The sequence below is a fragment of the Nerophis lumbriciformis genome, linkage group LG05, assembly GCF_033978685.3.
Source record: "Nerophis lumbriciformis linkage group LG05, RoL_Nlum_v2.1, whole genome shotgun sequence".
Classification (NCBI taxonomy): domain Eukaryota; kingdom Metazoa; phylum Chordata; class Actinopteri; order Syngnathiformes; family Syngnathidae; genus Nerophis; species Nerophis lumbriciformis.
Window position 1 is genome coordinate 38669195 of NC_084552.2, and position 13136 is coordinate 38682330.

A 13136-nucleotide genomic window follows, 5' to 3' on the forward strand; every position below is an offset into this window, starting at 1 on the left:
TGCAGAGGCGTCACTTTTAGGGGACACTCTTGGGGGTACGGTCATGTCTACTGGCTCGTGTTGTGCTTATTTTTTGGGCATGTGTGTTGTATTGTCTCACATCGTTTACAATCATTTATTACACACCTTGTCAACACAAGCGAGGGAGGACCGTTGGATGCAATACCACCTCTTTTAGACAAGCAGACAACCCCCCCACCCAAAATTATACTAATGGAAGTTTAAAGCTGCTTGACATTATAACTGATATCACAGTAGCTTAGAGCAAGTAAAACATGTATGTCCGATAACCAAAATATTTTTATTATTATACTGTATACCAGTGGTTCTCAAACTTTCTTCACCAAGTACCACCACTGAAAACACTCGGCTTTCCATCATACCACCGTACTACCATAATGACCAACATTAAACTACAGCAGCGTAGTAGGCCTAAGAATTCATTAAAAACAAGGTATAGGTTTTATTTAACAAATATACTTAATATTTTGGCCACTGTAACATTACACACAGTTTGAAAAGTAATACTGTGTTTGAATATTTAATCAAGTGATTATTTGGCATACCACTAGATGGCGCTCACATATCACTCGTGGTACATGTACCACAGTTTGAGAATCACTGTTATATACAGCATATAGACTTAGACTTAGACAAACTTTAATATACACACATGAAATGCATTTATCCTTTTACTGTATCTATAAAGACATTTTATATGAGATAATTAAATAACAAAAAGTCGGTTGTTAGTACAAGCCATTATTTTTCAACAGTGTATACTTGGTCATCTCAGCACACATGAATTTAGAAATGAAATCTGTAATTTCTCGGTGTCTGCTTGTCACAGCAGGTGCCTTTGGACCACTACTCTTGTTGGGCTCGTTAGGTGTGTTTTAATTTCATCATGCTGTGGTTTTGAGGTAACGTTAGGATTTTACTGCATTTTGACTCGGTCTCCGTACTGTTCTTCATGCCGTGTCTTGAAGTGACAGAAAACAAGTGTTCAAGTTGCTATCAACAACTCAATTGCAACATGTTTTGCAGATTAGCCTACTATTGTGGTTAAGTCAATGTCTGACTTTTTTATTCCAAAGAAAGGTGTCAAATATACAGCGTTTTTTTCTTTTTCTTTTACAACATATGTTAAATGGAAAAACAGTACACTTTTTTACTGAAAAAAACTGGCAGTTTAGTCGCCATAATTTTACTGTTAAATGTACGGTGGTCTTTATGACATATTATAACCCTGTATTATAAGTAATACAGAGTAAAAATATTACATGTATGTTTCGTTAGTCAGTAGACAACAATAACAAATAGCAGTAGATCACATGACTTTAAGACAGCTTTGATCTTATTCATTCAAATCATTATTCATATTTTACCTTGTAATGTAGGAATTAAACGTTCAAACACAACAATGTTGACAACGTTATTGACATGTCAACGGTAAAACAGCAAATACAAATAATTTACTGAATAATTTACTGTATTTACATTCTCACATAGTTAAACAAGCTAAAATGACCACAATGACCCCCTAGTATACAAAAGGCACACTGCGTATGGCCAACAGCCACACCAGAGAAAGAGCATTGAAACTAAAACTTTACATGTCACTGTGAAAATACACAAATCTGCATTATTTGACGAATAAGACCAATTTAGAGCATGGAAACGTACTCACTGTAAAAAGTGACATGACGTCCGACAAGGCAGCACAAATCTTCAATGTTTGCTTACAAACTAAGAAAGATAACATTTATGTCATATGCTGTCATTCGTGTCACATTTCAGCTCCCAACTTCCAACTAGAGAAAACGCGTTGCAGTAAATTATATATGATTTTAATTTTTTTCCACTACACGGACGCACACGCACGCAAACGCACAAAAACACCAACTACAGTTGTAGTAGTAGTCCAAGTACCATTAAAAATATCTATTACCGGTAGTTACTAAATAGATCACAAGTTACTTACAAGTTACTCAATACTTGAGTAGCCGTTTCACGGAATAGTTACTTATTCTTACTCAATTAATTATTTGGATGACTACTTTTGACATTTATTTGAGTCAAATTACTCTGAAGCAGTAATTCTCAAACTGTGGTATGTGGTTTGCGGGCTCTGGCTCCATCTAGAGGTACACAGTGTTTTATTTTCCTATATTCAAACACAGTGTTACTGTTCAAACTGTAATTTCACAGTGGCCAAAAATAATAGGTATACTTGTTAAGTAAAACCTATGCCTAGTTTTTAATAAATACTTTGGCATACTACACTACTGTATTTTAATGTTAGTCATTATGGTGGTATTTGGAGAGCCAAGTTTTTTCTAAGGTGGTACTTGGTGAAAAAAGTTTGACAACCACTGATATAACGTAACTGTACTCTTATTTTGACTACTCTACCCACCTCTGGCCTTGTCTTATTAATAAATGCATGTGTACTTTCGGACTCTCTTCCGAGCTACTCTGAATAGGTTGCCATATAAATAGTTAGCAATAGATCCAAACATTGTTCATGTCAACAACAGTACATTTTTTGCATAAACATTACACTACACTACGCTTGAAGTTGACTACATTACATTAACACATGCTAGTAGGTGACTGACGTGCAAACAAATCAGCTATCACGATTGGTTCTTTTTTTTCGTGCAGGGCTCCCCGGACAGGTGAGGAGAAGAAATGCCTTTTAAGGCACTGCAGTTAAAAGCAAATGAACAAAAATAACCGTGCAAACAAATTAATATAAATAGTAAATATACGCACACTAAGAATATTAGCGTCAATGCTATACAACAAAAAAATATGTCCATGCTGGCCCACAACTTGACTATGCAGGCTCACAATCACAACATCAATATTCAATATATTGTTATTTAGGAACTGTCATTTAGAAGCTGTCATTTAATGCGGAATTGTGCTCTCTCGTAGTTGTTACGTTTTATTTGCTTCTTGCATTGAGCAAAAAGAGCACAGTACCAAGTCAAATTCCTTGTGTGTTTATCATACTTAACCAATAAAACTAATTATGATTCTGATATTGCTGCTTTAATCCACAGGTATTACAGGCTGATGGCTTAAAAGGTGCAGGTCTACTCGATGTGGACTTAAAAGGTTTTGGAGCTTCTAACAACTGCCTAGGGAGAGAAAGTCCTTTAAAAAGTGGGAAAATGACAGCAGGTTTTGGATGACGGAACATGTTGGACATCAGTAGGCGAGCCAGGCGAGAGAAAATGGACATTTTTAAAAAGGTATGAACCACCGTGACCTGGCTGGGCTAATGCAAGGCCAAGCAGTGTGAAATCCTTCTTAATGGATGGAAAAGTGTCTTCCCGGGCTCCAAAAAAAGGGCGTGGCTCTCCCTCGATAACGCTTACACTCGTCGAAGTGAAAATTAAATCAGATTCCTCTTTGAACAGGGATGCGCTTTGAACTGAGGCCAGGGTCTCATGACACAATTTGACGGTGCGTATGCATGCAGGTGGGAATCCGCAGTCCCGTGGTTTCTCTGCAACTTTGAACTTCACATAATAAAGAAAAAAAGAAAAACCTTCCCATGCTAGCTCTCACAAGAAATGTTGATGCATTAAAGGCGGTCCAAATATGTGTGACCTGCTTCAAAAGTCTCTGCACAGTCTTGTCATTGTTCATTAGTTTGTCTTTCCGCTGCACACATTTCCATCACATAAAAAAAAGAACATGACCGAGGTCGGGCAGTTTTCTACGATGGCCAACATGCCGCAATGTCCAAACGCTTAATGTTATTCAGATCAGTGGTCCCCAACCACCGGGCCGCGGCCCGGTACCTGTCCGTGGATCGATTGGTACCGGGCCGCACAAGAAATATATATATATATATTTTTTTAATTAAATCAACATAAAAAACACAAGATACACTTACAATTAGTGCACCAACCCAAAAATACTCCCTCCCCCATTCATTCACACTCATTCGCACAAAAGGGTTGTTTCTTTCTGTTATAAATATTTGTCCCTCCCGGTCCGTGGGACAAATTTTCAAGTGTTGACCGGTCCGCAGTTACAAAAAGGTTGGGGACCACTGATTTACATCATTAAAGTGGCGACTCCGGGGCCGAATCCGGCCTAAGAATGAGTTCATACCGGTCCCACGAGCTCATGTCAAAACTTGGGAGACAAACATTTTTGCAGCAAATTCCTAAAAACACTAGAACATGGACAACTGTAAACACATTGGCAGATCCTTGGATTGACATTTAAGCTTGCTAACAAACATAGAACACTTGGGTCCAAAATTGTGATTTACATAACTGGGGCATTCCTCAAGGCACCCCTTTAAGTCCCCTCTTTTTTGGAAGTTACAATTTTTTTTGTAGTGTAATTTATGTAACTAAGGTGTTGCTGTAGATTATTTACTTTAGATACAGTAATTTGTTCAGCGTATTTAGTTATACTAGTGTTGTTCCACAAGGCTGTATTTTAGGTCCTTTCTTTTTCATCATTTGGGCTATTCAACAGGTGGCCCGCGAGTTCAGAAAATATGTGAGCGACTTACATTTTTGCAGCAGATCCTAAAAACACTAAAATGCTGTCAGAGAGATGATTTTTGAGTATTTATTTATTTTTTTGCAGAATATCCATAAAAACAGCAGAGCACTCCTGTAACTGACAAAATTAAAAGACCAAAATCAAATATCTACTGGAGAGGACACCGGTTTTCTGTAATATGCAAAATAAGGCTGATAGTGAATGGGGAAGGCTAGCCCCCAAGTCCAAAACTATTTAGTTAAATAGATCTAAGTATTTGGAATGTTTGGATCTCAACGTGCAAATCCCCCACTCGTGTTGGCAGGTCAGGGGTTAGAGTCTGCATCAGAGGACACAGGACATTCAGAAACGGCGTCTAAAGAGCGATATGTGCATATTTTTTGCGCTCCACTTGCGCTGTCATTAGCAAAGATGTTCTCATACGGGCCCTAGAAATGTATGCAAATGACACAAATACACGCTTGAAAAGAAGACGCCTCCAGAAAGCTTCTTTATCATCAACAGCAAATGGTGCGCTTCAGCTGTTAAGAGAAATCCAGCCCGTACACACTACATATCCTGCGTAATGACGCCTTCTTTTTTTCCTCCAAAGATGGAAAACAATTTGAATTGCTTCCCTGCTGGGTTTCAGAGGACACAAACACTGTTAAAATACATTTTAATGGTGGTAGCCTAGAGCAGTGGTTCTCAAATGGGGGTACGCGTACCCCTGGGGGTACTTGAAGGTATGCCAAGGGGTACGTGAGATTTTTTTAAAATATTCTAAAAATAGCAACAATTCAAAAATCCTTTATAAATATAAATAAAAACCTATCTTTTTTTCCAAATAGTTCAAGAAAGACCACTACAAATGAGCAATATTTTGCACTGTTATACAATATAATAAATCAGAAACTGATGACATAGTGCTGTATTTTACTTCTTTATCTCTTTTTTTCAACCAAAAATGCTTTGCTCTGATTAGGGGGTACTTGAATTTAAAAAAAATTCACAGGGGGTATATCACTGAAAAAAGGTTGAGAACCACTGGCCTAGAGCAATGATGTTATATAGGAAGAACTACACACACACACACACACTAAGGACAGATTGCTCCTAAGTCGTCCCCAAAATTCACCTTCAGTGTTGACACTAAATTATAAATGTAAAGCAACAATGTCCTCTTGCGTCAAAATGCCCCAACAATGATCTCCATATCCCAAAATGCCCTCATGCATTTACTTTACATAACTGTGTCCTTATATTATGTCCCGGAAGGTCTTCTAATGCAAATACGTTGCAACAAGTGTTGAGTTCATCTATGCAAAAGTTTCCCAACATTGATAATGTCCACAAAAACTATTACGTGCCAAAAAGTATCATGTCCACATATATTGTAAATATGTCCCTATATTGAAGATGATATGTCTCTTATGTAGGTATGTCCCAAACAATGACCATGACCCTGTTACATAGACCATGTCCGCAATACAAATCCCAGAATAATTATTACTCTTATGCAAATTTAATATGTCCCACCATAGTTTAAGTCAACAGAAAATATTTCCCAACAAGTATTATCTCCAGATCAAATATATCACAGTATATGTCACATAAGGATCATTCTGCCAAATACAATACAGTCGTCCCTTTTTTTACGCTGTCAGTTGGTTCCGGACATCCATCCATCCATTTTCTAGCGCTTGTCCCTCTCGAAGTCGCGGTGGTGTTGGAGCCTATTACAGCTGCATTTGGGCGAAATGCGGGGTACACCCTGGACAAGTCGCCACCTCATCACAGGGCCAACACAGATAGACAGACAACATTCACACTCACATTCACACATTAGTGCCAATTTAGTGTTGCCAACCAACCTATTTACAGGTGCATGTCTTTGGAGGGGGAAGAAAGCGGAGTACCCGGAGAGGTGAAGGTGCAAACTCCACCCAGAAAGACCCCAAGCCCAGGGATCGAACCCAGGACCTTCTTGTTGTGTGGCACCAGCACTAACCCCTGTTTCACCGTGCTACCCGTTCCAGACGTGACATGGATACATTTCCGTGAAGTAGGAATGATAAATGGAATATTTTCTTAACTACAACATAAATAACTGTTTACAACCTTCTAAATGTGTTTTTAAACATTATGAGAGCCATCTAAACATGAACTATCACACATAAATCACCTTTACACTCTTTTACTTTTAAAGTACTGCTGGCTTAGGCTGAGCCAATCAGTGATCACGATACTGAACAGTATGTGCTGATTGGTTTGGTATCCTCTAGTGGCCAATAGCGCTGTAGCTTAGATATATTTGGTTTACGTAGCCATTTTTATGTTTGAAATGCTTAATTTAGAACCACAGAAATTGTAGAATGTGCTGTAAAAAAAAATTATTATATGAAATAAAAATCCACAATGCGAGGGACGACTGTATATACAAATATAGCCCAGCAAATATTACACCCACATGTACAAGAAAAGGAATGAGATGTCGACGAATGTAAGTACACGATTTCCCCTTATTCTAACTGATCTTGGCGGTTCACCACAACAAAATATTAGCCGCCTGATCTTAAAAATGAAGGTGTTTTACGTGAAAACAAAGCAAAGTAATATAATGTAGTGCAGCGTCCAGAAAAAGACAAACAAAGTCTGACGCTCTTTTTAGCTTTTATTGCTAACAACCGGTCCAATTCCAGCACTTAATCCCTCCCGTGAACACACATCCACCTATGCGTCCTATAAACACAATAACATTTCCTCATTATGATCACCATAACACACAAACATATACTTTAACGCCAACAGGTAGTTACAGTATGAATGGATATATATATATATAGTTTAGTATTTGCGCACTATTGACTAGTGATGCACCGCAAATTTGGCCGCCGAAAAAAGACGTACCAGAACACCGCTGCCGAAACTGAATGCTGTGATCCAAAAGCCATACGCACGAGGTTGCCTGGACCCAAGGCAGCATGTCCACAATGTGGACAAACTTTAATGTATCCGAGATGTACCAGTGAACACCAATCTACAAAATGTAAAAGGCCAGCGGCGGCTCCCAGCAGCGCAAAACAAGTGTGACGTCAGGCTTGCTGCAGTTCGTTTTTCGTCACGGACATGGAGCGACAAAAGTAAAGTGTCTCTAAACCTGAGTAAAGTCTAAAATAACACCAGAAAAAGATGCTAAATGTGTTGCTCGTTGTTTTTAATAAAGAAAGGGTGACTAAAAGGATTAGAAAACCTAGAGAAAAAAAATTCAACAAAGTACATTGTACAATAAGCAGCAACAATTGAAAAATACAGCAAAACGATATGTCAGACAAATTATATGTTAATACTAGGGGTGTAACAGTACACAAAAATTTCAGTTCGGTACGTACCTCGGTTTAGAGGTCACGGTTCGGTTCATTTTCGGTACAGTAAGAAAACAACAAAATATACATTTTTTGGTTATTTATTTACCAAATTTGTAAAAAATGGCTTTATCCTTTTAACATTGGGAACACTATAATAATTCTGCCCACGTTAATCAACATTAAACTGCCTCAAGTTAATGCTCAGATTAAATACAATGGCAAAGCTTTTCTTCTACATATAAAAAGTGAAACATTAACATTAAACAGTTTCAAGTCAACCAATCATGCTTAATTTATTACAGCAATTGGGAAGCTTGCAGTTGATTTTTTATTATGTAAACGTTATATTTTTATCAACATGTGATAGCAGGGACCCTGCCATTCAAAACTAGGCTGCTGCATTTCTAATGATTAATGTAACTTTAGTTGAAAAAATGGTACAATAGCAATAGGAGAGCCTATTCATCCCTGAACACCATGGAGTTCATGTAGGCTTAATGATGCAGTACATTATTATATCAACTATCAGAGACAGAAACTCTTCATTTAACATAATGTCCTTTTTTGCTGCTTCAACACAGCTCAATCAACACAGAAAAAGGTAAAGTGAAATAACAGACAGACAGGGCTTTGCTGTCTGAAACACACACACACACACACACACCGCAAAATTAGCTAACGTTACGCTAAAAGCGAATTATCCTTCACCTCAAGCCAGGACTGCGAGCGAGCTGAACTGCCTTTTATATTTTTAGAAGGTCAACAGGCTCATAGTGATGTTACTAGTAGTTGACTGGGAGGTGTTTATTATAATTTGGGGAGAGTCCGCTGACTGATGCTTACCTGCTAAACGCTAAGCACTGACTACATGCGCTCTGAATACGCACTGCTGATTGGCTGTTACCGCTCTGAATACGCACTGCTGATTGGCTGTTACCGCTCTGTTTGTAACCAATCAGATGGTTGTGTGGGTGGGACAATGCTGGGTGCTGTGTAGAGGACTGACAGAGACAGAGGCAGAAGGAAGCGGAGGCGGCTACTTAATATGTTCGTGTGGAAACTCATTCGGTACACCTCTGAACCGAACCGAAACCCCTGTACCGAAACGGTTCAATACAAATACACGTACCGTTACACCCCTAGTTAATACTATAATTAATAATAATAGATTTGTTTCAAATGTATGTATACATTTCTTTGGCTTTTCAAATCAAATATATGCATCACAGCAAATAATGACATCATATTGACCACACCCCCACCAAGTTCCTAGCCATGCCCCCACCACCACAGGTATCTTGGCAATCTAGGAGAAACCCTTAAGTATGCCCCAAAAATGATCATGTCACCCATGTAATTATGTCCCAACGTTGGTAATGTACACTAATTCAAACATGTCAAGTCATGACAATATGATCTAAAAAGTATTACATCCGTATTACAAATAATGTATGTTCCGTCATCATAAAGTTGTTATGGCGCATGTTTGTAGGGTCATTCCCTCCGCCCCCTACACGGCTGCAGACAATCTGCAATCAGCGCACCTGGATCTAATGAGGCTCGACAGTATACAGACCAATGCAGCCGCCGATCCAGCGCCGGAACATAGCTCTCTGTCCACAGTAAGCTTCGCGTCTCTGGCTTGTCTCCTATGTTTGTTCTTCGTATTCCTCTGCTCCTTGTGCTCACTTGTTCCTGTCGTTTCCCTGTTACCGCAGTATCCTCCGTCGCCTTGGAAGTGAGCTGTGCGCCTCACTTCCCTGGATCCCCCTCCGGACTCGGACTGCCTCCCTCGATCCTCGACTCCCCTCGCTTTGGACGCGGACCTCAGGATGCCTCTCTCCAGCCCCACGGACCTCCTGCTTGGATCACGGACTTTCTTCTGCCCAGCCCCTTTGGATTTGTTTGCCTTTCCAACCAACACGCACTTACAACAACCTCTTGGTAATATTTCCTTGTTAATCCCTGCACACACTCCACTCACTCATCAAGCTCAATAAAACCCTGTTGAGCGATACTTCCTGTGTCGTGCCGTCTACTTCACCGCTGTCGTACATAACAAAAGTTAATGATACTTGCTACTGTGTTGCATTCCTGTCCTTGAATCAGTTAATAAATGTGTCTGGTTGCACCATTTTTGGTACAGCAGCATTGTAAACAGTCAGCTTCCGCTAAAATGTAAAAAAAAAAAAAAAAAAAGGTTAAATACTTACTTTTGTGTTCACATTAAATTGACCAAATATGCACTACAAGGCATTCAACTTTTGTTCAGAACCTGCTACTTTGTTGACTTTCTTCTCATTCATGTCCATTAAACAGTGTTGAAGCTGAGCGCCCATTGACTTCAATGGGGGAGCGGAGTGGGTTGTTCTACTGCAGCCAAACTGGATAGTCACAGGATAAATGGACGCCCATCGGACGCTCTGCGTCTCTGGAAGTGGACGCTAAGCTTCTGCATGATGATTGAATGATCTGTCTGAGGCTGAATCCTTTTTTGGTGGACAGCAAAATGAGCGATTAATATATGATATAAACCACTGCCAGAGCATTTTTTAAGTTTTATTCTGTTGTTCAGAGTTGATATTAATTCAAATTTTCCTTGTAAAATCTAGACACTTGGAGACTTTACTTGTGTTTACAAAATAGCTGAAAATGAGCTTCCCCTACTTGAAAGACTAGCAGCCGCCACTGGTACCACGTTACAGATGAGTTCTTCTGATACTCTTCACAACTTTTGGACGACTGCTGCATACTGAAAACTGAGCAATTTACAAACAAACACCCACACACTCCATCCTTGACCTTCAGGCTTTTTTTTTTCTTTTGCTGCACCAAGTTTTGCATTGGCACTCAAAGCTTTTCCAAATCTAATTTAGGGGATAATCTCTCTATTGATTTCGCTTAAAAAACGATTATTTATTTTTTGTGCTTTGCAACATAAAATGCAACAAGAAAGTCAGCTGTCTCACTTGGCAACACACAGACAGTAAGCAGGTATCTCACACACACAGAAAGCTATCATGCTGGAATGGCATTAATATTCATGTGTGTGTGTGTGTGTGTGTGTGTGTGTGCAGTCAGCAGAACAGATTAGCAGCAGTAATGATGAGCATGTAATGATAAGGCGACCACAGCAGTCTAAACAGGACCTCCTTTAACGGCCCCGACGCAAAGAAGCAAGCAAGACTCATTATTGCTTAACAGCCATTAGATTAGCATTAGTTCCTCTTTGAGGGGAATATTGCAATGTTGGATTAGCAACAATGGCGAGCCCTTCAGAGAATGTTATTAGCATCGATTTGCTGCTGCAGACAGCAGCTTTTCTTTTTCTAAATACGACCAGACCAGGGGTGTCCAAACTTTTTCCAATAAGGGCTGAAAAATCCAAAAATGTAAGGATGCGGCGGCTACTTTGATATTCTTTATCTTCACCAGACAAAGCCTGCATTAATGTTGTACCTAACATTATACATTAATTTATTTTATTTTTTAGAAAATGCAAAGGGCCGATAAAAAACAAGCTGCGGGACCAAAAACGACACCCAGGCCGCAGTTTGGACATGACTGGGTTAATAATGCCACAAGTCAGGCATCAGTTTGAAGAGAAATACCTTCCTCTTAGACCTACAGTATTTTTGTCTTTAAACCTAATGCATTGCTGGAAAAAGTGGTTTCACGCCAAGCGTGTTTGTTGCATCCAGTGTGACAGGAGACGGCGCCGACCAAGACAAGCGTGATGTGGCCTCGTGAGTTGTAAAAATACAACGCCAAGGGATAAAAATGTCAAACGACAAAGACGATGTTGGTAAATAGAATGACAGGAAACATGAAAAAAAACATAGTTAATGGTAGATGTTATCTAAAAAGTGCTCATGTGTTCACTAGTAGCATTGTCTGTATTGTGGCATGTACAGTGGTACCTTGGACATACATTGGCTGCTGTCAACTCTGACCCCGAATTTTCACAGCAGCGCACTCTTTCCGTTTTTATTCAAGTCAATGTGTCAGTTTCCACCGCCATGTCGGTGCCGTTCTGCATAACTGTGCAAAATATACAAAGAGCCGTCGCCACAATGTTTAATTTAGCTCAAATCTGCCTGTGTTGGACGGGAAGTCATGCATAAACATAAAATAAGTTATTCCGATTACTTTCAAAATAAAATGATCTGTTTTAAAGACGAATCGTATTTTACACTTTGAAACATCCTAATGGCCGGGGACGGACATGAAGTCAACTTGTCCTTGGTTTTCAGATGGAATTTCACCTCGTTGACACAAATCAATGAGGACATGCTGATTCTGGAGGTTCCAAATTAGAGAACCATTTTATAGGCATATCTCGGGCAGCTATATGGCGACATGTGTCAGATACCAGCCGATACAGGGGCCAGGGAAGCAGGGGAGTGGTTAGCGGGAGTTAAATGAGATGTTGGTACCGTTGTGTTGTTGTTTGCTACAAAAAAAAATAAAGTTGTTCTGCAAGAAAAAACTGTCGTCTTACCTGTGGGTATTGATGGACGGCAAAGCTTGAGACGTTCCGCGGTGTTGTCGTTCAGCAGCCATTTATGACAGGTCCGAGTTTATTTGCTTCTGCTCCTCTGGAAGGACGGAATAAAGTGTTAGTGGTTCGCTTTGATGCAACTCCCCTTGTCACGTGAATAAGCGTGGATTTGCGAGATCTCATAAAAAGTCCCCGCTATTTCGCTGCACAGCGAAGCTGTAACACAACGACGGTGGGGATTGCAGGACAGCGGCGCAATTCGGTTGCCATAGGGCTGGGTGGTATACCGCTATTATAATTAATACCAATATATTTTGGAAAGCTGTAGAAAATTACTGGCAATTAAAATAAGTCACTCAATAATATAAAACAAGTGTATGTATACTTTTATTGTAGGCTAATTGGAGACACTACATACAGAGTTAAATTTAAATGAGATCACAGTCAGTGCAAAATAACGCCATTATGTGTTTCTTCGTGATATTTGATCGTTTGAAGATGATTTCCCAAGAGCACCAATACTTGAAAAAAAAAAATTTTTTACATTTTACCAGACACCTTAGGTATATTTCCACAAAGTTTCAATATCGGATCGTTATCGCCAATACCAGCCTGAATTTTACTCGGTATTGGATCGGAAAGAAAATCAGTGGTATCGTACATCACTGCTGATATGAAAAGCAGGTAGAAATATCAGAACATGATGCATTTTCAATTGCCACTAACATCTAAAATTTTGCCTAAAACAA